At 38.7% G+C, this 27,676-nt stretch overlaps 1 long non-coding RNA gene across 1 annotated transcript in view; it reads right to left on the bottom strand.

Annotated features, from left to right (window-relative positions):
- Positions 1 to 14,811: 14,811 nt before the first annotated feature.
- The window catches only part of LOC123816470, an 82,858-nt gene continuing 69,993 nt past the window's right edge, over positions 14,812 to 27,676 (bottom strand). The window contains exon 3 of the long non-coding RNA XR_006785284.1: positions 14,812 to 14,948. This is a non-coding gene — a long non-coding RNA (uncharacterized LOC123816470). The remainder of the gene's footprint in view (positions 14,949 to 27,676) is intronic.

Genomic DNA, 27,676 nt, shown 5'->3' with positions numbered 1-27,676 from the left:
TTAAGAATAGTTACAACATCATGCACCAGGATTAGGCCAAGAACTTTATGCATGTCATCTCATTTAATCCTCCCAATACATGGAGGCAGGAGCAGTAATGTTCTTGAGGAAGAAGCAAAGGAATAGGGGCCTTAACCTATGAAAAGTAACAGTGTCATTACTGGAATTCAGATGATCTAGTCTCAACTCCTGTGCCCTTTAACCTTTATGATGCAACACCTACCCCAAAGGTAGAGAGACCAGGCTGACCCAGCAAATGTTAACATTCTACAGGCCTTGGTTCAGAGGCTACATCCTCTGTAAAAGGTTCCTTAAAACTTAGGGAGGCACTGATGCTGATTTTCCCAGTTTCGCATCTCACTTGGTACACACCACTGAAAGACATTACTGGCCCACAACAAAGTAAGCAAAAATAAAGACAAAGTAGTAAGTTTTTCACAAAAATGAATTACTTCAATTTAAATAATTGGTCTTTATAACAAAATTGTGCATCTTGGTGTTGGAGTGTCATTTTTTAATGAAATAGGGATGTCAGAAAATGGTTTTTATAGTGCCTTGACTTGGCAAAAAAAAAAACAAAAAAAAAAACCCTAAAAAAGCAGATTAACAAATCTGCATCAGCTGCCAAAATGTATTTTGAAATTATAGAGACTTATGAAATTCAAAATTCAATCAGCTAATAGACTAGTCACCCTTTGAGGCATCTTCCACCCATAAGGATGAATGGCTCTACATCCCATAGACTCAGAATGTTGAGTGTCACCTACCGGGTCCAGAAGAGACATGCATGGTTTCATACCATGGTTCAGCTACTCACAAGTCAAGAGACTTTGAGCAAGTTGCTTAACATCTTTGAACCTCAGTTGTTTTTAATTTATAAAATAAGGATAAAAATAGTATCCTTAAATACAGTTTCATGGGCTTTGGGGCCCAAAGCCACACACAGGCTTGTGTGGCATATAATAAAAATGGCCACAAATCTTTGCACTTCTTCCATCAAGAGGTAGAATCTGCTTCCCCATCTTTTATATCTAGATTGGCCTTTCATTGCTTCAGCAAAAAGGATGTAGCCTGGGCTACAAGTGTCTATTCACATTTGATCTTGGTCTTGAAATACTCCCTGTCTGCCACATGAACAAACCCTGAATGGCCTGAAAGTCGATAAGGCCCCATCATTCTCACTGCTCTAGTCGACAGCCAGCCAATAGCTAGAAAGGCTTTTGAAAGAGGCCATTCAGAACTAACCAGTTCTTAATTTGACCACTGATATAAGAGTAAGCCCAGCCAATATCAGCCAAGCCTGACCCAGATCATCAAGAACAGTCAAGTGAACCTTAGACTCATGAGGAATACTAAACAGTAGTTATTTGAAACCACTACATTTCAGGGTGGTTTGTTATTCAGCAAAAGCTAACTGATACAGTTTCTTTTCCAGTATTAATATTTTCAAAGTGACCTCGAGCAATAATCTTATCTGAAAAATAGATTGAACAATTTCTATTTCTTTAGTTTATTTCAAGAACTACATACTATAATTCAAATATTTGTCACATAGTGCTGGTGCATATTAAATACTTAATTAGGGACAATTACAAATATTCAGTTTAGAAGTGATGTAACAGTAATAAAAGTAGCAATATATTTCCTCCCCAACTCACCCTCTACATGGGATTCTAGTCCTGAGAAACTGCAAACAGAGGTTATTTGTTTGAAGTATCTATTCATCCTGTGACCAATAAGATGTCTTATGCAGTTTTCTAGTGTTTAATTGATTTTGTATTCCTGACTCATAGTCTTAACTTTTTAGTTATACAAGGTAGGTGCTAGAGTATCGCAAAATACAGAATTTTTACCCATTTTTTCAGAGAGTTGACAGCATAACTTTCCCCAGAATCAAAGAACCTTATATGGTAAGGAGGTTGGGAATGGGGACTGCTAACTTATTTTGCAGAGTTCCTGGGCACCAGGCATTCTCTCAAAGGCTTTACATAAGCTATTCACAACAATCTTGGGTCAAGCATTTTTGCTCCAAATACTGATTAGGAAATTGAGTCCAAGGTTGTTGAGTGACTCTTCCATGACCATATAGTCAATAAGGGATACAGCCAGTGTTGTATCAAGTCAGATGCACCAAGACCTGTTGATCTTTCCCTGGAGACATGCTTTCTTCTTTGAGATCACCTGAGAAATCTCTTACAGTCTACTGCCTTTCTAGTCAGTCAGGTTTATGGCATACCTGTCATCTCCCACCTGAACAAATACAGTAGCCTTTTGTCTCACTGCCTCTAGACTCACCCTCTAACTATGGTTCCACTCCCCACCACAGTGACCTCTATGACATATAAATCTGATTATACAAAATTCCTGCTCCTCAAAATTATTCCGTCTCTCTATCAGCTGCAAGATAAAATCTAAAGTCTTCTATGTGGCATGAACAGCTATCTACCTCATCAGCCATGAGTTCCAACTCTCTTCCTTCCAGTCCATACTAAGCTACTTCTAGTTCCCACTGCCACCATGCTTTTCCTCATTGCCACTCTTTTGTGCATTTGTCACTCTCTGCTGTACTCTCCCCAAGGGCTTGAACTGCTTACAGACTCTGACTTGATCATCAAGTCTTCCTTCAAATACCAAATCCTTTGTGAAATCTTTACAGGAGCTTTTAAACCAGGGGTGTCCAGCCTGCAGCACATGGGCTTCATGCATCCCAGGACAGCTATGAATGTGGTCCAACACAAAATCATAAATTTACTTAAAATATTATGAGATTGTTTTGTGATTACATGTCACAATGTATTTAATGTGTGGCCCAAGACAACTCTTCTTCCATTGTGGCCAAGAGATGCCAAAATGTTGGACACCCCTGCTAGATCATCTTCTCCCACCATCCCTCCATTCACCAGGTTAAAACAATACTCATATTATAATTGTTACCCTATCTCCCCCAGTAGCATTGCAAACCAGCCATCTCTCCAAATTAGTAGATTTTGTATTTGTACCATGCTCATAAAAAGGATTATTATAGTGGTCTCTGCCTTCTGGTTTAGTGGGCAAGAGTCTAAGAGAGAAACCAAATTAGATATCATTAATCAGTTATCAGACTTTGAACCAGGTAGCACCTCAGGGCTGTAGGGTAACAGGTGTCTTATTGATAAGCACCTCATTTTTAGATACAATAAAGGACTGTTCAAAGCAAGAAGCTGTATCCTGAACTAAAGAATCATTGAGCTAAGAAAAAAAAAAGGAGACAGATAACAAGGAAAACCTTAATGAAATAAATAGAAAAACCTGCAGAAGGGCTTAGAAAATGATTTACTTCAATTTTCAGAAGTGCCAAGGACAGAATGTATATTCCTTGTGAGTAAGAAAAGGAAATTTTGTGAGAAACAAGATGTTCTTAAGCAGGTGCTAGAAAAATTAAATCTCATAGAGGATGCACCAATACCAGAATTATGATCCACTCAGTGAAAAAGGAAAAGGCATTTGGCTGGACCAAGAGCAGAAAGGGATTGGAAAGAGACAACATGATACCAGGTAGGTAGAGAGGTCCTCCAAGTGCAGGCTGTGCTGGCTGTGAGCAAATTCATACTCTAGACCTCCGACAGGATTGAAAAGAGCACCTAGATGCTGGTGACTGGGCCATTCTTAAGCCATTTTGCAAAGAAATAGCAGCATCATTTTTTGTCTGGATGACAAAATCATTAGGACAATTTAACTATCTGCCCTTCAAGCATAAAGATGATAAGGTTCTCAAGAACATTAAAAACTCAAAAACAACACCTATGAGCCTTTGGTGAAAAGGTACCTGGTAATAAAAGTTAGCCAACCAACGATGTTTCTAATAAAAGGGCTCTTCAATGATAAAACCATGAAGAGAGAGAGAGGAAAATAAACAAAATGAAATGAAAAAAAAAGAAGAGAAGAGGAGAGGAGAGGAGAGGAGAGGAGAGGAGAGAAGAGGAGAGGAGAGGAGAGGAGAGGAGAGGGGAGGGGGAGGGAGGGGAGGGAGGGGGAGGGGAGGGGGAGGGGGAGGGGGAGGGGGAGGGGAGGGGGAGGGGAGGGGGAGGGGAGGAAGCACTAAATAGCACTAAATGAATTTCAATGTTGAATTAAGATTAAACAATAGTGGGAATGTAGTTACAGATTAAAACATTAATATCATAAATTCCAACAATGTATAATAATTTCACTAAGAAAAAAATGAAAAGTGTGAGGAAGGGAGGTAGAAACATAGATGACCTAATAGTCCCATATTTCAAAAAAAGTGACTAATAGATACTATTTAACTTAAAGCATGTAATTTAAAGGCAATTTTTCCTCATCCCCTGAATCAATTTCAAAACATCTTTCTTAATTTTGAGGTATCTTTTAAGAATAAATATATCTTCTTGTCAAGAAATGAGCTGAAGTTTAGCAATTTCTTCTGTATTTTCTTCCATTAGATCCAAGAAAAAATAAACATACTTTGTATTAAAAATTGTATTCATACAATGATCCCACTTTTATAAAATTATATCTACTTAGCTTTATCTCATAGTTGAAAAAAGAAGTGTACAAAATAATGCTGTCTAAAACTTACATATTAATATAGGGGTAGAGGGATTTGGAGTAAGAGTTTACTTTCTTTTATGAACTTTTCAATACTGTTTGATCTTTATTCTTAAAGTAAACAATATCTGTAAAAATAATAGATTATTCTTCAAAACAAGAAACAAAGACATAAAATTGATTTTGGCTCTCATGCCCACTCTGCTGGTTGGTTGTAGTTTTCTGAAGCACCACGTTAAGAAGAATTTTGAACTGCACTGGGGCTCAGCAGAAAACAGTACTTTGAATGATCAGTAAATCTGCATGGTGCCCCCAAAGGAGTAATGCTATGCAAGCTATACAGTCAAAATCGCAATAGTCTAATAAAAATGATAGCGCTGTTTTGTGTATAACAATTAGAGAAGTCAAATAAGGACAGGCGCTTACATTGTTCACTCAACAACAGTTGACTAAGTAAAGACACAGGCTAGATAGTTTATATGCATCTAGAAAGCACAATTTGTAGAGAAACATAAAAAGAGGCAAGTGATAACTGTATTATATTAGTCTTTTTAGTTCATGTATATTTGAAATTTCCAATAATATAAAATATTTAAAAAACAGAAAGTTGGAAAATTCATGTAGAAGCCTCCATCATTCTAAGAATAAGTAGTATTAATCCATAGATACATTAAACTACATGAAAAAGCCCATTCATCTCATTGAAAGATGTTTTTCAATGATATTCTAATTTTATGTTTGATAAAAATTTATCAGCATTCATCATATATATATAGATTATTTTGATCAAATGGGAACTAAAAATACAGTGATGACTTAATCCAAAAGAAAAAATATTAAAACAAGATCAGGGTAGTAACAAGATTTTTTAAAAATTATATTTCAGAGGGAAAAAAACAAACAGGAAAAAGTACATTGAAATGATTTCATAATAAATGGTGATATAACACTGCTGTCTTCTAGGAAGGGAAACACACTGCCAAAGAAAGAAATACTGTCACTCAGGTGAAAGGGAAACCAGGAGAAGGTGGGTGGGCCCTTGGAAGACTAGCAGAAGAAAGTTTGGAAAAGGAAATGCTGAGTTCTGTGGTAAAAACTGGGGTGAAAGCCGTGCTATTGGGAGGTCGATGGGTGTTTCAGTGGAGCAGTAAGCAAAATTTTTAGTCTCCAGGAATCTTGGGTTGACTTGCAAGGAGCTATGATTAGGTCAGACATTTTGTATGCACAGCCTGCAGAGTGAGGGACTCCACAACAGGGGTAAATGTAGCATAGAGGGGATCTCTAAACTCCACAGCCAGACAATCAAATGTACAAAGCAGATGCCAGGGAGATTTCTGGTGGGGAAAGCTGGGGCCAGAGAGGAGAGTTGGTTATTTGGACAATACTAGCTGCAAGTCCACTTCTGTGAATTTGCCTGGACAGAATTTCCTGGGATCCAGGATGAAAGGAGGCTTCAGGGCTGCCTAGCAACACTATGTTTATGCTACCATCCTGAGGTCATTGAGGGAATAAGAGAAAAAAGTCCTCTTTCTGGAGAGAGGGTGCCAGAAAGCTAGAGCAGCACCCGTGATGGGGAGCCCCAGCTTGGGAGAAGAACTGCTGTGGCTGAGTCTGCCCTTGTGACACTCACATTCCGCAGGCTTGTGTGCTGACCTGGGAACTGGGCCTGGTGGGTCCCAGATTTCCCCAGCTTCCCCCGATAATCACAGCTTTCCTCAGCTCCTCCATTGTTTTCACAGCTGTTCAGCTGCTTCTGCTCAGTCGGGGGACAGACAGGCTGACTCCAAATCATGGAGCAGGGAATAATACTCAGGCCAAAGAGAGGGTGCACAAAGCAGGATTTTTATTGGTGGGGTGGAGCTGAGGGGGTGTCAGGGAGATGAGAGAGAAACAAAACTCTTAGCCCCTTTATTGGCTGAGCAAATATGTTTATTTCCAACAGAAAAGACAGTACTCAGAATTAAAATTGTTCTATAGCTACAAAATTTGTGAAAGATTGGGGTTTTCCAATATGAGATCATATTTGCCCATAAAAATAACATTAGAAATGGTAGCCATTTGCCCAGGCCAAACCACAAAAACCTGTTCAATTCTCAATGTTTTCAGTTATATTCACCATCCTGAAAAATGAGTAGCTAGATGAGAGAAGGAGGAAACTTAACAGTCCAAAAGAAAAGCACAGCTAACATTTACAAATTGCTCATTATGGACTCAGAATTTTATATATATATATATATATATATATATATATATATAAAATAACATCCATACATTTATATATAATAAATGTATATATAAATAATAAATATGTGTGTGTAATAATAAATTTATATATAAATTATATATATATATATAAACAACATCCACATTGTAAATCTGGGAAGCTAATAATCTCATTTTACATGAGGAAACTGAGGCTTGAAGCAGTTAGTAATTTGCCCAAAGCTATAAAATTATTAAGAGATAAGGCCATTATTGTAAAAGAACAGTCTGATCTACAAATCAATATTCTCAATCACTATAGTGCACTGTTCCCTTTAATATCTCTGCATTAGTTTCCCATGACTGCAATAACAAATCACCACACAATTTAATGGCTTAAAACAACACAAATTATAGTCTGGAGGTCAGAAGACTGAAAGAAGTTTCACTGAGCTAAAATTAAGTTGTAACAGGTCTCTGCTCCTTCTGGAAGCTCTAGGGGAGAATCCACTTTCTTGACTTTTCCATATTCTAAAAGCTGCTGAAATTCCTTGGCTTATGGCACCTCCTTCCATCTTCAAAGCCAGCAGGAGAGCATTTCTCTCTCCCCTGGCTTCTATCCTTACATCTTTTTCTCTCATAAGGATCCTTTGACTACATTTGAGCCCCACCAAGATAATCCAGGATAATCTACCCATTTCAAGCTCCTTAACTTGACCACATCTGCAAAGTCCCTTTTGCCATGTAAGGTAACACATTCACAGATTCCAGGAATTAAGACGTAAACATCTTTGGGATTCATTACTTAGACTACCACAACCCCTAATAATATATGCACATTTTAACCAATGCATGCATCCACCATGCTGTGTTCCGTGAATCTACATTCTCCTCCCAACTACACAAGTGTTTTTGAGGACAGGGACTTTTTCTACTCATCTTTAAATTCTGAGTTCTTCAAAAAATAAAAACAAAGTGGGCTTTCATAAATGTTTATTGTATTGAAAAATAAATGATGAATCAAGACAATGAATGGATTTAAATGTGACAATAATCTGAGTCAACATATTTGAGTGACATATATATCATTTATAACAGAAATAAAAAGAAGAGAATTGAACATATGCTGGGCTTTAGTAACCAAAATAAAGCGTACTAAATGCTCTATCCTCGTGCTGTTTTAGGCCTCCTTCTTTTGCTCATTCTGTTATTCTGCCTGGGAAGGGGAATCCTTCCTACCTTTCTTTGCCTGATTATTTTCTACTCATCCTTTCAAACTTAGGCCAGGGGTCCCTTCTCCTAATAATCTTTCTCTGACACACACATATACACACACTGATGTGCTGGAGGTGTCTGCAACTAGCTCACTAGAGCTGAGTATGCACATTGCTTCTCAACTTCTCATTTTGTAACATCTTGTTGCTAACCATGGTAGAAGTATTTACACCACAGAAATCAGAGCTTTTCTTTCCAGAGAGTAATTATTCAATATTTATACCACTGCACAGATACACCCTCTACAGGCTTAGTCCTCACTTGCTGATTGTGTACCTACAGCACTCCCTCTTACTTCTCCCACACTATCTTCCCATCTTTCATAAGCTCTTGTCTATATGCTGATTGCTTTTTCAAGTGCCACTACCACCACCACACAATAGAGGAGAGGTGAAATTGGGGAATGGTTTGTTGATACCTTAAAGTTACCAAATAACCATTTGACAATATCATGATCCTTCCAATAATTCAGCCTGGTTCAACAATTTCTGCACTGATCCTCCAATTCATTTCAGGAAAATGTTGAATCCCATGCAGGAGTTATTATCTTCTATCTATCCCTGCGTCTTCCACTCAGCAGCTGCAGAAGGCCACTGAGAAAGGAGTGTGACCCATTCATCCCTGACTACTCATTTATCCTCATGTTTTTGTGTTTTGTCCTCCTCCACGTCTCATGGGCTGGCTAACATGGGAGTTGGGGTAGGTGGAGGAGCAATCTGTTCCCCAGGAGAATGTGAGGAACATACTTACACATTCCAGTGGCCTTTCTTGTTTCTCTTTCATTGTCTTTCTACTTGAGGTTTGAGATACATGTGTATTAATTGTTTCAGCCATCAGTGACCTGGTCCTATGCAGGGGCCCTCAAGATATGCAGGGACATCTTCAGTCTGATTCCAGCCTGTTGCGCGTGGGTCACCGGCCAGCAGTGACCACGGAACGCTGTGGATGGCTCGACAATACTCGAGAAAAAACAACACATGCACAGAGACAGACTAGTTTCTGTGGGGAAGTAGGGACGGAATGGCCACCCCCCCTAGTGGGGGAGCGCGCTGATTTACCGTCCATACCTGCTTTTATTGGGCTCATTTTGCATAATAATTCAGGTAAAGTACAGTACTCATTAGGGGAAGTAAGGAACTATAGAAAACAAAGAACTCTGCCGGTCTATTGAGTTGGGGGTCAAAGAGCTGTAAGACTGAGGAACAAACTAACTTCCTCCTAAGACCCTTCTCATTCAACTGAGGGCATCCTAAATAAAGCAGGTTTCACAGTAATTTACATGTTCTTTCTTAGGCCTGATCACCCTGGGGAATCCGCACTTCTTAGTACCGAGCTGCACCACCCTGTCATTGTTTCAGGCTTAGGTGGAGCAAGGGAACTAGGTAACCAAGAGATAAGGAGATTTTCTCCCGGACGATGAGAACTCAGACTTTGTCAAAGCTGAGGAGCGAGGGTCCATCACCCCCTTTTGCTGCAGCCCCCCAAGTCCTTCTTTTGGGGGGCTTCCCAAAGTGATCGTGCCTGGCTTAGGTCGTTCCCCCTGTGGGGAATCTTACCCGTCTTTGGCTAACCGACCAAGCTTTGGGGGGTTCAGTCATGAATAAAGCAGCAGAAGCAGCATTCCTGCCAGGGAGATAAGCTTTTATCTCCTTGCTGGCTTACAGTTCCAAGGGCGTTCCCTTAGCCTTAGCTAGGCGGGGGTTTCAGCTTCTGATACCAGTCAGGGCGGTTCCCAACACCAGCCTATATCATTGATATCTGTAGTAGTCTGATAAAGTTGCAAACCACCAATCTCCTGATCTTCATTATCCCAAACTCAAGGCCTGAAGAAGCATGCATGATTTTCCACTGTTCCTTGAGAAACCACAATAATAGGTGGGATGATCTTTGCCCCTTTCCAACATTCTGCATCACTTTGGACTCCAAACTCCAGAATCCTGAAGGTACTTTAAATCTAGCAAACTTCTACTTGGAGAATGAGCTATCAGTTTTCCCTTCTTGAAAAACTCCAAGAATTCAATTACAGTGGGAAATGGATGCTAACTTCCTTTAAACTCTTTCCCCAAAGTAACTTCTCCATTCACACACATGCCAGTTTTATTTGATTAAACAAGTTGGTGGTGAGTGTTGTCAACAATTTGTTTTAAAATTCCATGCTGTGTGAAAATTTCTATGCTTCCTCCACATTATTTTACTTCCCTGCGTTAAATTTCTATGTGTACCAAGCATTATGATAAGAATTTTAGAGAAAATATGTTGCTACAGTAAGTAGTCATATTACAGATGAGAACACTGAGTTTCACAAAGGTTAAATAATTTTCTCAGTATCACACAGCTAATAAGCTCCAAATTAAATTCAAACACAAGTTAATTTAACTCAAAAACCTGAGTTCTTTAACACTATTCTCACCCCCATCTCAAATCCACCCCCAGCTGTGGACTCATCTCTGCCTCTCTATAAGTATCTCTAATTTGGGTTATATTATTAAGTATCTTTTTAAAATATATGTTGCTTCCTGGAAGGCAAGCTTATTAGCCCTTTTTATTATAAGAGAGTTTTTATTGCTCATCACTGCCAAGAAGCAGATAAGGGGTCACCAAAATGGCAAACAAGTAGAAGTTTAAAATTTTATGGCATTTTACCAAGTTCCTGCAGGGCTTACCCTGGACTAGTTAAAGTAAGAAAACTGACTGTCTCATGGAGATCCTCACAGCCCTGCCTCCAGGAATGGTCTCTGCTGCCAAGTTGCCAGTAATTAAATGACTCACACAGACCTCACAGAAGTTTCTGGGTCCCCATGGAACAAAGAGGGATATCTTTGTAAAATCTGCTGCTTAAATCAGCAAGGGGCACTGGAGTTTGCTGGATTTGCAACTGGGATCCCTTTTCCCTGGCTTCCAACTTCCCTTCCTCTGTGATGTAACTGGCCCTTACTAAAGTTCACATCATTATTCAAGTCCTTTGCCCACCTCTAACAATCTGGACTGAGCTATGGGACATTTCCAGAATCTTCCTCCCCACTCCAACATCAGACCTAAATACACATTTATGCATTTTTTTTTTTGACTGAGTCTCCTCTTGACCCTGAGAGGCGTTTGGAGGCAGAGTTCAACCTCCTCAGTGACTGGAAGTGCAGACAACCCTACATCACCATCCCAGGTGAAGAGCAATCCCCCCAAAATAAAACAAGCAAGAGTGTGTGACCTCTTTCTCCTCTCCCATGGGTAGGAAAGTCCAACCACAAAGGTTCTGAGTGAAATTCCCCAAAAAGAAATTTAAAAAAGCAAAATCATCATTTTAATCAATTTTCTGTTTTGACCGAATCATCTGCTCCTAACCACCAGTATCAAAACTATTTAATTCATTCAGGATGGTGAGCTCAGTGCCATAGACCTGTATATGTGTGTGTTTGTGTGTGTATTTCTACATAAGTAGTAAAAACTACAAATCAGGATGAACAACTGTTGCATTAAGTACCTACAATCAGGAGTGGCCAACATTTTGGCATCTCTGGGTCTCTGGGCCACACTGGAAGAAGAAGAGTTGTCTTGGGCCACACATTAAATATATTGTGACATATAATCACAAAAAAAAATCTCATAATGTTTTACATAAATTTACAACTTTGTATTGGGTCACTTTCACAGCCATCTTGGGATGTATGCAGCCCATGGGCCACAGGCTGGACACCCCTGAATGAATGCAACATTTTGTCAGCTACTAGATTATGACTCAATGCATATGGTTATTAATCATTATAGGATATGGGGGATGTGGCTGCATTTTAATGTTTGAAATGATGCTGGATAAGGCCTCCAAAAAGAAGGCCGTGCCTAGAGTGCTAAAGCTTCCTTGCCTAAGTTCCATGGCCCACAATGTGTCTTTGACCAAAACTAGTTTATTTCTTCTTCAGAAGAAAAGAAAGGGAAGGACTGGATTAAGTCTTCACCTATACTATGGTTCCATCCCTTACTGATACAGGGGTCCCATCCCTTACTAATATTGCTGCTCTCCCTTCTACATTCTGGCTGGTCTTTCTGCCTCTATCTTCCATAGTCTCCATCTGGGTCCCCCACATGTGCTGCAGGAATTTCAGGGGGAGGAGATTACACATATCACTTATTTCAAAAGAGTAACCTCACCTCAGGCGTCTCCAAAAAGTAGAATGCCCATCTCAAGGAGCCAACTGATGGGCAAATACTGAGAGCTCACTGTACACAAATAATGATAACACATTCATAATACTCCAAGCACTGTTCTAAACCTTTTCCAATTATATCATGAACTCCATTATTATACCCATTTTTCAAATGAGAAATCTGCAGCAGAGAGTTTTGTGCCCCATCTGAGGTCCCACAGGCAGAAAATGGCAGAAGTCTCAGTCACCATACTGCACCACTGTGTCACCCAGACAGGAGGAACCCAAGACCAACAACACCTGGAACAGCTACATGGAATCCAACCCTCATGTGAGGATGGCAGATGAAACAGGCATCCCAACACCATTTTTTTAGAAAGAAATGCCTTTCTTTCTTATTTGTATCATGGATTTGGAGTCTCTGAGCAGCTCAGCCTGTTCCTTAACACCCTTTGTCTTTGAGCCTCTCAACGAGCATGTGGAGTCACTTTGGGCACTTAACTACACATAACCTGGTTGTGTTTGGTTAATCAATTTCTACTTTTGATAAGTCTTATCTCCCCAACTAGATTTGAAAAAAATGTCCTTGCAGGTACAGAATGGATTTTACTGTGGTCTTAGAGAACACACTTGTGGATTCCCATTTCCTAGGTGTACATTCCTGCTCCCCACATTTCAACTGTGGCACCATGGACAAAATACCTCATTTCTCTGTTTCAATCTCCTCAATTGAAAATGGGGGTGATAAGGTATCTAAGCACAGGGCTGCCAGGGATATTAAACGGGTCAATAATTCACAGAAAAAGCTTAATCCATTGGTTGATACAGAAGACCCATTCATTGACTCTTACCCAAAATTAAACATATCAAGATAAAAGTACCCAAAACTGTACCTAGTACTTTATATACATTATCTCATTAAATCCTCCAAACAGACTTCAATGGAGGCAGATGTATTAAAATATTACAGAAAAGTGATCTTAGCTTTAGAGAAAATTAGTACATTACCTAAGCATATGGCTTACAAAACATGGAACCAGAACTGGAGCCTGAGGTTCTTTCCAAAAGAACATAACTTTCAGCCAGAGCTCCAGCACAATCCCGAAAGACCTGGCACTCATGCATCTGATATTTGTTGATTGAATAAATGATTCTGAATTCATAGAGAGTTTAAATAGGCTTGGTGGCATTGCTAAATTTGATTTTTAGGATTAAAGAGTTACACTACAAAATACAAGGCTATGATCAAGGGTTTCATGCTAATCAACTGTTATTTATAATAAGAATAAACAAAGATAAACAGCTTGCTATGTATAAGAACTGAGCAAAGTGAATGTCTGGAGTTATTTCCCACCATCCTTATTTGAGTCAGGGTTGGGGAGGGTGAGAAATACATGTGCAAATGATATCACATTATTTCCAGAACTGTAATCTATGGAACAGATTGCATTGACAATATTTGTTTGAAATAAGTCTATAGTAAGTTATACCCCAGGGACTAGTCACTGCAACTAACCCATCAAAAATAACCAGGGCAAGGAATTGGAGCCTCCTGATATAATCTGTATATTTATAAGAGGCTTTGCTTCAAAAAGGTAGCTCCAACCCCGGATCTCAAGACCTTTATTTGAACTCTTGGCTACGGCGTAATTGACAGAGAGAATTAAAGGGGATATGAAGACCTGAGACTGAACTTTCTCAATAGTCTCAGCTCGGCTCACATTGCTCATGATATTAGAGGCTGTGGTGATGATATTAAATGATGCCGCACTGACAGAGATTAACAGAGTATGCAATTAGATTTAAATGCTGTAATTGGAACATGCTGTTAAGTGCCTACCATCAGTCCTGGGTCTCCCCTTATGGTAAGTGAGTCTCTCCTTGGGTTGTTCTGTAAATTTAACACTCTCCTCACCAGCCACAAATCCTCTACCACTTACACAGAGTGAGCAAAGAGGCCTGACACTATTATGAAGTCGTCACGGATTGTGCTGCACACTTCCATGTTACTTTAAAGTGATAGTTTCAAGGTGCTTTCAAACCTCATTTGATCTTACAAGCTTTGTAACAGCCTATAAGGAAAGGACAGATATTGGCAGGGATGCAGTTAGTGATTGATACATGTGAAAATACCCATTCAGGGTCTGTGTGGCCAGTCTGTGGATGAATTATGAATCTAAATAAACTAGGTCATTTGACTTCAAGCTCCATGTGCTTTCCATCATGCAATGTTGCCTCCATAGGTTAGGTTGTGATTTAATACTAATTTTGCCTACTGAATTTGTCTTTTAGGATGTAAAGCTCCTTGGGCCCACACAGGACAACCTGCCATATTTTGATATCTGTTATCTTCATGCCATAGGCCTCCACCAATAAGATGACTGCATTTAATGAATGACAATACCACAGGGTGAGGTCAAGCCATCACCATTGTGCTTGTTGAATATCTACTATGTGTCAAAACATCAACAAGAGCCATATAAGAAATAAAAAAGAGGATCTTAAGATCTCATTGACTATTTCTGACTATGTGATTCAGTTTGCTCCCCCATACAAAGTATGAAGATAAAAATAATAGTTAACATTCTCCAAGATAATTATTATGGGCTAAGCTTTTCATAGATACTCTTTATGTACTAACCTTTTGATTTTAAAAGTTGGTTTTCAGATTTTCCATGTGGTGACAGGATTGCAGTACGGTGCTGTCAAGGTCATTGAGAAGTGAAGAGGGTTCCTTGTATGGGCCTCTGGATGAGCCCTCCAGACTTCACCCCGAAAGAGAACCTGAAAATTTGGGATTCACTTATTCATAGATTATGTAGGTATTGGGTTTCTTAAAATATATCTACATTCAAAATTCAAAAAATAGAAAAATGCATTAAAGGAAAAATCTTTGTTTTATTCAAATTCTCCAGCTACCCAGTATACCTTTCTCCAACAGAACAAGCAAAACAAAGCAACAGAAAAAGTTGTCATAATCAGTAAGTCTTTGTATGTCCTTTCAGGGGTATTTTTAATGAATACAGAAGTGAATCTGAGTATTTATTCTTTTTTCATTTTCCTTCTGTACCATACACATTGTTATATACCTTAATTTTTTACTTAAAATGCAACTTGAAGATCTTTCCATATTATTTCTAAAAAGCTTCAACAGTATAATTCCATTTCACCAGTCCTCAGTTGATGAATATTCAGGTTATTCCCAGTCATTTGCTATGAAGAATAATATTGCACGTAGCATTTTCACACAGGCAAATATATCTATAATATAGTTTCCTGGAAATAGAATTGAGGGTCAAAGGCTAGATTCATTTATAAATTTGTTTGATATTGTTTAACTTATACCAATTTGCCTCCCATTAGTAGCACATAAGAGCATTTCCACACAATCTTGGTAACATGATGTATCATCAAACGTTTAAATTTCCGCTAATTTGATAGGTAAAGTGGTGTATAGGTATAATTTTAATTTTCATTCCTGTATTATGCAAAAAGCCAAGTGACTTTCTTTTTAATAAGAGCCTTTTATTTTGGATTTTCCTTTCCTGTGACCTGTTTATGCATATCCTTTGCCCAGTTTTCCACTGGGTCAGTGATGTTTTCTATATTGATGGTTAAGAGCTATTTTATGTATCAGATATTGGCTATTTTGCTGTGATAAGTTGCAGATATTTTTCCCAGGGTCATTTGTTGTTTGATTCTGCTTATAGCATTTTTTTTGCTTACATATTTTTTAAATGCATAAAGTGAGACATGCTGTTTTTTTTCTCTTCTGGCTATTGCACATTATATAATAATTCAACAGATTTTTCCCATTCCAGGTAATAAAATAATTCTTACATGTTTTTTCCTACTATTTTTATGGTTTCATATTATCACCAGCACCTGACCCTGCACCTGGTCCATAGCTGGTTTTTAATAAATGTTTGTTGAAATGATTAGTTAATGGATTAAATGACTGCTAAGTACTTCCTAGTAAGGCTATATTTTTATACTATATCATTGTATTCCTACCTCATCTGAATCACAAAGTGAGTTTCAACCCCTTTTTCCCTTTTCTGAATATATTACTTTGATGGTAGACCGCTTATCACTAAGCATCTCCTATTTGATCTACTATTTGGAAGGAATCTTTTTCCCTTTTCTTCTAGGCAAGCAGTCTACCCATTCCCACTCCCACCTCACCCAGATACAAACACCAGACACACCGATGCACATATACTGAGAGCTCCCTCTGTAAAGAGCAGACTTTATATGTGGTTTCTGTATAATGTAAACACTTTCTCTAACTGTAAGTGACATGTATATTAGACAAGGAGAAACTCTAGAGTTCTGTGCAAGGCTCAGAATTCAGATCCATTGCCTTTAGATCCATTGCCTTCAGAACCATTCCTCATCCTTCCCCTGCTCTATACTACAAAGTAGGCTCACCTCCACAGCCTGTGACTCCCTAGAGAAGTACCGACCAGACTCAAAAGCAAGAGAAAGGGGGGAAGCCAGAGCATTCTGTACCCCCTTCTCCATTCTCAAGAGCTAGAGTATTTCTATAGCTACAGACCACATGTGATAGGCCTTTGGTGGCAAGTTTTTCCTGCTGCCTCTGCCCCTGCACTCTAGAAACACTCACCTCCTTTGGTGCTTCTAAACAAGAAGGACTAGGGACTGTCTGCTGCTGCACATCTTTGGGTTGCTTTACGATCCCTTGTTGACTTCTTTTGTATCACCTGTGTAACCAATTCCCTACATTACATTCCTCCAAATGGCCTTTATTTTCCCATTTGGACTGATACAAGGAAAGATGACAACAGAAATCGAGAACAACTAATCTCTATATTGCCAGTTCACATTTTGTTTATGTGGATGCCTATATTCTCATCTTAGAATGCAGATACCAAATGTTATGCATTCTCTACACTACCACACTAACTCCCAAAACACATCTACATATTAAAACTTCCATAAATATTTGTTGAATGAAGGAATAAATGAATGAATGAATGAATTAAATTGAACCTTGGGAGCTATAAAATCTTAAGTGTTTAAAGCTTCTACATATATCATAAAGTTGTTATACATTAATTGGAATCAGTCGATAACCACCTTCCTCAATAACATACAAATCTGGAAGTAATGTAATTAACTCAAGATTACATAAGTAATCAAAGTGTGCTTATTTTTCCATCAATCAAGACATAATTACTTAGCTGTGAGAAAGCTCAAAAGGTGTTTGTATAGCCTTTAATGGGGTTTGCATAGCATGTGACAACTCAGGAAGCAGCATGGCATTCTCAAAAGCACTAGACAATCAGGCAGGAAAGAAAGGCCTATTACTTCTCAGATACTGTTGTAATTTTCCTTACAGAATTTCTTGTGCAGATGACCAGATCTTTTGGTATGCAATTTCACACACATCTACACACACACACACACACACACACACACAGAGCACCAACAGCAACAATTATAACAAACAAGAACAAGCAGATAAGATAGATATATAAATAGATGGATAGATAGATAGATGATAGATAGATACATAAGTAGTTTCAGATAAGAGAGGGAAGAGAGAGATTAAGTAGTGCTATAGCTTAGTTTGGGTTCCTTTGCAAAAGTAGAGCTGACAGAAGAACTTAGGTGCAAGTAATTTGCTTACTTAAGAGGTTGTTCTGTTTTCCCAAAACCCACAAGTTGAAGTCATAATCACCAGCACTCCAGAATGTGACTGTATTTGGAGGTGGGCCTTTAAGGAGGTGATTTGGGTTTGATGAGGTTATTAGTGTAAGATCTACTCCAATATTGCTGGCCTCCTAATAAGAAAAGGCTATAACAAATTAAAAAAAAAAGACCAGAACACAGACATGTACAGAGGAAAAGCCATGTGAAGACAGAGGGAAAAGACAGCTTTCTACAAGACAAGGAGAGAGACCTCAGAAGAAATTAACCCCAATGACTTCTAGCCTCCAGAACTATGAGAAAATAAAATTTTGCTATTTAAGCCACTCAGTCTGCGATATTTCTTTGGGCAAATCTAGGAAACTAACACAGAGGTAATTCCAGGGTTCAGGAGTTAATTCAGGAATAGGTGAGAGAACATTGAAAGAACAATGTATGTTCTCTATTCCAGCACCCATTCTTTGTATTGCCTGGTTTTAGATCTCTTTGTCATCATATAAACATTCATTCTACAAACATTTATTGAAACATCAATTAAGTATCAGGCACTCCGCCTGACTTTACAGGTACAGCAGAATAAAAGGCAATCCCTATGTTCATGGTTGGAATTTAGCTACAAGATCTAGCTAATGATTCTGGAAGCTCTGCCCTCAAGGCATGGCAAGGTAGCAACATGCCTCTTACATAAGACCACAAAGGATTCACTGGCCCAGAAACTCTCTCACCCTACCAACAGCCTGATTGTGTGGTTCCCTTCCAGAATTCCCTGGCATCCCATGTATTTAGATTTTTGTCAGCATTACCTTTTAAGAGCTTCATAAATATTATTTTAAAAATCTAAATAATTTATTACCATGAATAATATTGATGCTTCCCACACTGATAAATTTTAACAGCATCAAGGGACAGCAGGGAGTCTCTTCCATTTTCACTGTTCAGTAACTTTTAGACCAATCTCCAACCAGAAATAATTACTCCAAAGTGAGCAGGAGAGAATGTAACATAGCATCAGGCATTTCTGGTATTGCTGATAGAAATTAAAAATGTTCTGTAGCCCTTAGAAAAGACCACTGGCATAGAATTGTTAATGCCAGAAAGGAAGGATTCTATACATCCTGGCTTAATCTAGCCCTGTGTTTAACACATTTTTTTAATGTGGTAATGTAGCATGAGCCTGGATATACAGTCACACAGATCTAGGTCCAAATACCTACTCAGCTACTAACTCCCTGTGTGACCTCAACCAAGTCACTTCACCTTCCTGAGCCAAGGTTCTCCATCTACAAAATAGAACCCCTAGATCACAGAGTTGCCACTATGTTTGTGATGAGTTCTTTTCTTCCTGGGCCATGTGAGCTAAATCTGTCATCACATCCCTCCAGCACTCCCTAACTCTCTTCCCTGCTTTTATTTTTCTCCTCAGCACTTAACATCATCTGAAAACTCCAGATAGATCTCCATCTTTATCTCTCTTCTTATTTACATGTTGCTACCATTTTAGAATACAAAATCCAAAGAATTCTCAGATTATTTCATTGATTGCTGTATCCTTAGCACAGAGTGGGAATGCAAAAAGTAGTTGTTGAATTAATCAGTTAATGAATGAACAGATGAATAGATAAAACATTAAAAGGTAGTCATTAAATGTTAGCTGAATGAAGCAAAGGACCACAAGTCTAGGTTAAATAGCTGGCAGAACAATACCAGTACCAAATAGTGACACCACTACTGTGGGTTTTCCTCATGAGGAAAACTAAGATTTGGCTGAGACTTGACCACAAAGTGCTTTTTTAACAACAACATCAATTATCCTGGGTAAGTATCTTCTCCTTGGCATCTTAAATTTCTGACAAGTACCCAGCTGGTTGAGAGACAGCCCTACTTAATAACAACCCCTGACCTTTAAAGAGCTTTTTCCTTTAATCAAAGCACTTTCAGATACACATTCTACTATGGCTCCATATCTGTGCAGCAAAAGGTTCTTCCCACAACTTCTATCTTGTGTGTGAATAAGGACACAAAGATTACAACAGCATGTCTCAAAGAGAAATCAGGCCAGCAAATGAGAGAAAATGTGCAATAGTGGGTTGGGAGTAAAGCCAAAAAAAATAATGTTTGTTACTGTTAATATGACCTCACTTTTAACCCTTAGACTTAAATGGTCTGGGATACAACACAGGTCACAGAAAGGTGGTGCAGTGAGGTAAGAAGGGGCCACTTCCCAGACACATACATTGGCTAACTGAAGACTGGCCATCAATAGGGTCACAGAAGTTATGGGTAAATGGTCCTCACACCCCAATATGAGTTGGACAAGTGTTTCTCCAGTGAACAGATGAATAGGTAAATGAATGAAATATTTATTTGTCTTGATCCATAAATATTTATTAAGTACCTCCATTGTACCAGGTTCTGTGGTAGGCACCAGAGGTACAAAGGTGAATGAGACATGTAGAGTGCTGGGGCTGCACCCATGACTATCAAACATTTTTTAGACTTGGAATCTCCTTCTAAAGAACAAAAGCCCAATATACAAAACAGTTCAACAGTGAGCTACTCCAAATTGAACAGGGTCTTGTTTGGATGGGTAGGAAAGCGGAGGGTGAAAGGGGCCATTTTGTCTGTGGGGTGTCTGAAGAAGCCCTATGGATTCCCAGAGCATGTTTGAAAACATTGACCATTCAGGTGCCCCTATGACAGAGATGTTAATATTCCGTGGGTTATAATCAAGCCCATTATAAGAAAGAAGGGTTCTGAGGGATCAAAGACAAAGAGAGAAAGGTTCAGAACTCAAAGTGTCCTTTGCAGCAGGTACTACTATAGGGTTCCCTGATAATCAGAGTTTGTGAAGGCCAAGGCTTTGAGGTAGGAGGCTGTCATGGACATTAGTCATTTATATTGGCTACTCAGCATGGATCTTGTTGAAGGAAAAATTGCTTCTTTTTATGGAGGCAGAAATGCTAGATGCTTGCACAGGTATGAACCTGGATCTAGAGACATAAGTAGATGTCTCCTCTCCTCTCCTCTCCTCTCCTCTCCTCTCCCCTCCTCTCCTCTCCTCTCCTCTCCTCTCCTGTCCTCTCCTCTTCTCTCCTCTCCTCTCCTCTCTTCCCCTCTTCCATCATTTCTCATTCCTTGCCTTCCTTTCCCATCCCCTTTCCAAACCTCCTTTACACTCTTCTCATTTTTTGCCTATCCTTAGTGACATTTTAAAGCCTGAGGTTCAAGTCAGATCTTGACACAGTCACACAGTGTTGGGGCTCACTTCCCTTATCAGACCAGCTCCACTGAAAGCTTTCCCTCAAGCCTTCTATGCAGATTCCAACACTTTTGTTGATACAGGCTACCAAATAGAAAGGAGGTCAAATGGGAGACTGGGAGACAGGCACACTTCTCCTTCACAAGTTCACCTCAAGTCAAGCCAGAAAATTGCCTAAAACTGTGGCTGCAAAATGAAGAAGTCTAAAAAGTTTCCAATCATATCACCTTGAAATAGTTCTGAATTCTTTCTCTTTCAATACACAGCTTTAACAAAATAAAAAGACTTCCTATTCTTGAGCTTATGTATTTATAGTTTAGAAAATGTCAGCCAAAGACAGTGGTTTCTTCCTGCTTAGAACTTTGGGTGATCTAAGGGTCATATGCTTTGAGAAGTCATTTTTCCTTTAAGGAACTCCTTAAAGAGGAATCCAGGTGGACTTCCAATAGCCAAGTTGTTGACAAACTACCAGAGTTTCTGATATTTCCTGGACACCACTCCATATTGCTTTAACAGGATTTCATTGCATTCAACTTGATATTCCCTCCAAAACCATTAATCCAGTCTCAGCTACTTCTGTTGGTCAAAATTGACTTGGAAACTATACTTAGAGAGGTCCAGAGAGAGAGAAAATATTCTCCTGTGTTAATTTAAAAAATGGTGACCAGGAAATAAAGTCCTAGTTAGGGAATTAGGAGTTAGGAAATGGGGGTTCTCATGCTGAACTTGCCAACTTTCAGGTTTGTGAACTTGGTGTTCCTCATCTATGAAACAGGGGAAATATACTTCCTGGGATTTTTGTAGAGATTAAATAAGAACATATGTGATTTTTAAATATAAATAAGAATACATATTATTAATATATTGCTGAATGAAATTTAGCATCTATTGTTGTTTCTTTTCATTGTTGTTATTGTTGTTGTTGTTGTTGTTGCTGTTGTTCTGATTCTACAGAATCAGAAGCAAGTATGGCCAGAGATGCTGGTGAAGACATGTGGATGGGAAATAAGAGAAGCTGTGATGTTGGGGAAGACAGAGAACTTTGAAGTCAGAGGGTTCTGTTTCCCACCGGTCCTGTGATTGTAGCCAGTCAGTTTTAGCTTTTGGGTAAAATTGCAAGAATTGAATAATATGATGAATATAAAAGTCCTAAGTATGGTGCTTACTTCATAGTATGAAGTCAATCAGTATTAATTTCCTTCCATTTACTCCTCTTATTAAAGAAGGGGAACCTTTTTCACTTACAGAGGTGTAAACCAAAGGTCAGCAAATACAGCCAGGAGACCTAGTGAGCCCACCTGTTTTTAGAGATAGTTTTATTGAAATACAGTCATGCCCATTATATACTACTGTCTATGACTTTTAGTTGCTACAGAGACCATGTGGCCCACAGAACCTAAACTATTTACTATCTGTAACTTTACCAGAAAAGTTTGTTGACTTCCAATCTAAGCTATCCAAGTTCAAACTCCATATTTAGATCTTTGGTTAAAAAGTTCCATTGTTCTATATAAACTAGTCATTGTATATTCAGTCCCTCAGTCCTGTTTTTTATTATTCTTTCACCTGCAAGAGGTTGACTAATTCAAGGAAGGCCAGAGATCCAGATCATCTTGGGATTGCCCAGTTTTCTCCACAGTCAATTGTACCAAAAGATCTTCTTAACCTTTTTATAGTCACATCAATATGGCAACCATTTGATGAGATAGCTGCTGTGCAGAAGCACTTACAACTTTGTACAGAAAGTAATGGAGCAGTACTACAACCACTATGACAAGAACAATAACAATTAATAGTCCTGTTAAGATGATTGGAAGGATTATCTCCCTTGGCCTAGGAGAAAGAGGAAAAAATAAACAAATGGAACTACATCAAATTAAAAGGCTTCTGTATGGCTAAAGCAACCATCATCAAAATGAAAAGGGAACCAACTGTATGGGAGAACATATTTGGCAATGATACCTCAGACAAGGGTTTGATCTCCAAAACATATAAGGAACTCATATGACTCAACACCAGGAAGTCAAACAATCCAACTGAAAAATGGACAAAGGGAGTTCTGGCCAAAATGGAGGTGTAGATAGAAACGATTCACATCTTCACACAACCAAAACAAGGATAACAACCTATTTAAAAACAATAAACAACCAGAAGTGCCAGAAAATCAAATTGCATGGAACTCCAACAACCATGGAGTTAAAAAACATTCACCCAAATCAGTAGAAGGGGCAGAGATGGGAGATGGAAAGCTGAGCAGAGAGGATGTATAGCAAGGTGGCAGACCATGTGGGCAAGGCAGGGCTGGCTGAATGGGAAACTAAAGACTCAAAGCTAGCTGGGGTTTCCATGGTGGAAGAAACTCCCAGTCTCACAGGAGAGTTTGTTGGAAAGTGGGGCTAGGGCCAAGCAAGTGAGCACATTGTTCTCTCTCTGACCCCCACCCCCCCGCCAACAGACAGTGTCACTATGCAGCACAGAGGTTTGCCCTACCCAGGTGAATACCTAAGACTCCGCCCCTTATGACACAACAGGTGCACAGAGACAGAGATACAGCCAAATGAAAAAGCAGATCAAAACTCCAGAAAAGGAGCTAAGTGATGAGGAGATAGACAACCTATCTGGTGCAGAGTTCAAAATACTGGTAATCAGGATGCTCACAGAACTGATTGAGCTCAGATGCAAAATGAAGGCTACCCAAAGTGAAATAAAGCAAAATATACAGAGAACCAACAGTGAAGGTAAGGAAACTAGGAGTCAAATAAACGATTTGGAATTAAAGGGGAAAATAACCATCCAACCAGAAAAGAATGAAGAAACAAGAATTCAAAAAAATGAGGAGAGGCTAAGGAACCTATGGGACAACTTTAAGCACTCTTAACATCCACATTATAGGGAAAGCAGAAAAAGAACAAAAGCAAAGAATTGAAAACTTATTTGAACAAATAATGAAGGAAAACTTCCCCAATCTTGTGAAGGAAATAGACTTCTAGGGAGTCCAGGAAGCCCAGAGAGCCCCAAAGAAATTGGACCCAAGAAGGAACACACCAAGGCACATCATCATTAAGTTACACAAAATTAAAGATAAAGAAAATCTTAAAAGCAGCAAGAGGAAAAAAGAGAGTTACCTACAAAGGAGTGTCCATAAGACTATCAACTGATTTCTCAAAAGAAACCTTGTAGATAAGAAGGGGATGAAAAGAAGTGTTCAAAGTCATGAGAGACAAGGACCTACATCCCAGATTGCTCTATCCAGCAAAGTTTTCATTTAGAATGGAAGGGCAGATAAAGTGCTTCCCAGATAAGGTCAAGTTAAAGGAGTTCATCATTACCAAGCCCTTATTATATGAAATGTAAAAGGTACCTATCTAAGAAATAGAAAATCAAAAACTATGAACAGTAAAATGATAACAAACTCATAACTATCAACAACTGAACCTAAAAAGCAAAAAAATAAGCAGACAACTAGGACAGGAACAGAACCAGAGAAATGGAGATCACATGGAGGGTTATCAGTTGGGATGGGGAGGGGAAGAGTGAAGAGGAAAAGGTACAGAGAATAAGAGGCATAATTGGTAGGCATAAAATAGATGGGGTGGATTAAAAAGGGTATAGGAAACAGAGAACCCAAAGAATTTATATGTGCAACCCATGGACATGAACTAGGGCGGGGGGAGGAATGCTGGAGGGCACGGGGTGCAGGACAGTGGAGCAATAAAGGGAAAAAAATTTGGAAAGCTGTAGCAGCATAATCAATAAAATATACTTTTAAAAAATGGGCACTTCACCATAAAAAAAGTGACTTAACCCTTTAAGGCCAGTTCATATGACTTGAAGAACAGACACTTCTCCAAACAGGACATACAGATTGCCCATAGTCATTTGAAAGGATGCTCAATATCACTAGTCATCAGAAAGATGCAAATTAAAACCACAATCAGCACATCACAGTAGTCAGAATGGCTATCACTAATAAATCAACAAACAGTAAGTGCTGACAGGGATGTAGAGAAAAGGGAACCCTAATGCCCTATCGGTGGAAATGCAGACTGGTGCAGTCACTGGAAAACAGCATGAAATTTCTTCAAAAAACTAAAAATCGGACTGTATTTTGACCCAACAATTCCACTGCTGGGAAATACTGAATCCCAAAATCCCAATTCTTTTGAATTGAACACAATTCAAAAGAATTTACATACCACTATGTTCAGATCAGTTCTATTTATAATAGCCAAGTGCTGAAAACAGCCTAAGTGCCCATCAGTAAATAAGTGGATCAAATAACTGTGGTACACTTACACAGTGGAATACTACATTGCAGAAAGAAAGAACTCCTACCTTTTGGGACAGCATGGATGGAACTGGTGAATACTATGCTAAGTGAAATAAGCCAATTGGTGAAAGAAAAATACCATATGATCTCACCTATGAGAGGAATCTAATGAACAAAATAAACTAATAAGCAAAATAGAACCAGAGTCAAGGAAACAAGGAACAGACTGAAAGTGACCAGAAGGGAGTGAGGAGAGGGATAAGGGTGGGAAGAAGGGGAAGAGGCTCATCAAGGAACATCCCAGAATGACCCATGGACATGGACCATAGAAACCCCATAGGGTGGGGAATGACTATGGGAGTGAGGGGTGGGCTGGGTGGAGGAGGGCTAAGGGGGAAAATGGGACAAATGTAATAGAATAATAATAAAATATTTAATAAAAATATAAATAAATCACATTAAAAAAAGATGATTGAAACCAGGAATTCCAATTGCCCAATCCAAGCAAAAGGAACAAATCCCATAAGCCATAAGAACTGGCCTTAAAGGGTTAAGTCTCTTTTTCTTTATGGTGAAGTATAGCCTGATCTATTAATGTATTGCCTGTTTCGTTGATCTAAGTAAACAGGGACTATTAGCAATGACACAAACACCACAAGTAGCCAACTAGAGCAATGCAATTGTCCAATACTACTCATGCCAACAAGTTGCAACTGATGTTATTTATCTAGGGCAAGAGGAGTACCATTAATAACTCCTTCTACAATTAGTGATATGTTTCTTGCAGTCTTTTCTATTCCATTGGAAACATGGCTTGTAGTGTTCACATAAATAATGAATAAGCAATTCCTAAGGGAGAGGTTGATCAAAGTTGGCAAGGTTCAATATAGAAAGAGCAGTGTGCATATCTAGTAGGAATTGGTGAGGGTGGTCATTTATATTTGTAGTTAATTTACCTTATATACTTAAGATTAAAGCAGAATATTGAGCTCTTTTTCATTCTGTGAAGTACTCTCATTGATCTGAACTGGGAGACTTTTCCTTGACTTGGTTTTTCTTTTCCAAAATAGGATAATCTTTTTCCCATTGTACCTTCTATTTATAAATTCTATCAGTATCCTTGTCATAAGTGCTGTTAGGAAGTGGGCCACCCAACTGTTTCATCTGCAAGTCCATACTTTATTTGGAGTCTTGTTTCATTTTTGTTCTAGGGCCCTTTCAAAATGTTCTACCAGGAATTATAGTCCATGTAAAAGATGTTTTCCATTCTAATTTGTTTCCTTATTAGGTCTCCAATCAAAGAGGTGTTATTATGTCTGTGCCTTCTTTAACTCACAAATGTTGTCAGAAGTTATTTACTGATCTATCCCAAAATCTCTATCATATCATCTTTTCTCTGATTGCACAATTACATTTTGATTCAATCAATATTATTGGAAATGTTTAACATTTGGTTTTTAGGAGCCTTTCAGGGGTTTTTGACCTTCAGATTTATTGTGGAAAGAGAAGTCATACAGGCCCCTTTCTGGGTCAGTCCAATTTCTCTTGCCATCCAGCATGTAGTATCTAAAGTTCCAACTGACATGTGTAAAAGTTGATATGTCAGGTAACTATAGGTTGTATAAACTCAACACAATTTTCAATTCTTAGATGAATAGTTGCTGGTCATGTCAGGGTTTAGGCAAATGCTTAATTATAGTTTTTAATTCTAGTAAGGTTCAAGGTTTCAATTCTACTATAGCCTGCATATCTGGCTTATGTGCAAAATGGATGTTTACAGGTGAGTGACATATTGAGGTCTTCAAGGGAGTCTTTGTGAAAATGTAGGGCATCTTGTCAAATTAAAGAGGTAAGAAGCATCAACACAGGTGCAGGAGGCAGATCAGAAGAACAGAGAGAAAGAGAGCTATATATACGGGGTAACTATAGGACAAGGAATGAGATCATTTACTAGAGAAGAAAAGCATAGTATGCTGTTACTTAGGTTTGTCAAATTACTCATTAACTTTGGCCAAAAAGTCTCTTAATAAAGTAGTTTTTAAATCAGAATTTTTTTAAGGCCTCTGTACCTCAAACAAACAAACACCACACATTGGGTCTGGGAAATTTTAATTCCCTTTATTTTCCAAAGTATCTCTCAAATAAATGATTTTGTTCAACTTGAAATAGTCCCCAGAATAACCACTGAAAGCCCAAATTATCTTGGTGAAGTTATGCCATTTAGAAATATATGAAAAAAATTAGGATAGCGATGAGAGTACAGATAAGACGAGTTTTTTTCCAAGACTTGGAAAAGAGGTAGTATACTTA

Source organism: Phyllostomus hastatus, unplaced genomic scaffold, assembly GCF_019186645.2.
Source record: "Phyllostomus hastatus isolate PE091 unplaced genomic scaffold, TTU_PhHast_1.1 phas_contig_209, whole genome shotgun sequence".
Lineage (NCBI taxonomy): Eukaryota > Metazoa > Chordata > Mammalia > Chiroptera > Phyllostomidae > Phyllostomus > Phyllostomus hastatus.
The sequence above is the reverse complement of the archived record's forward strand: the minus strand, read 5'-3'. Positions and strand labels throughout refer to the sequence as shown.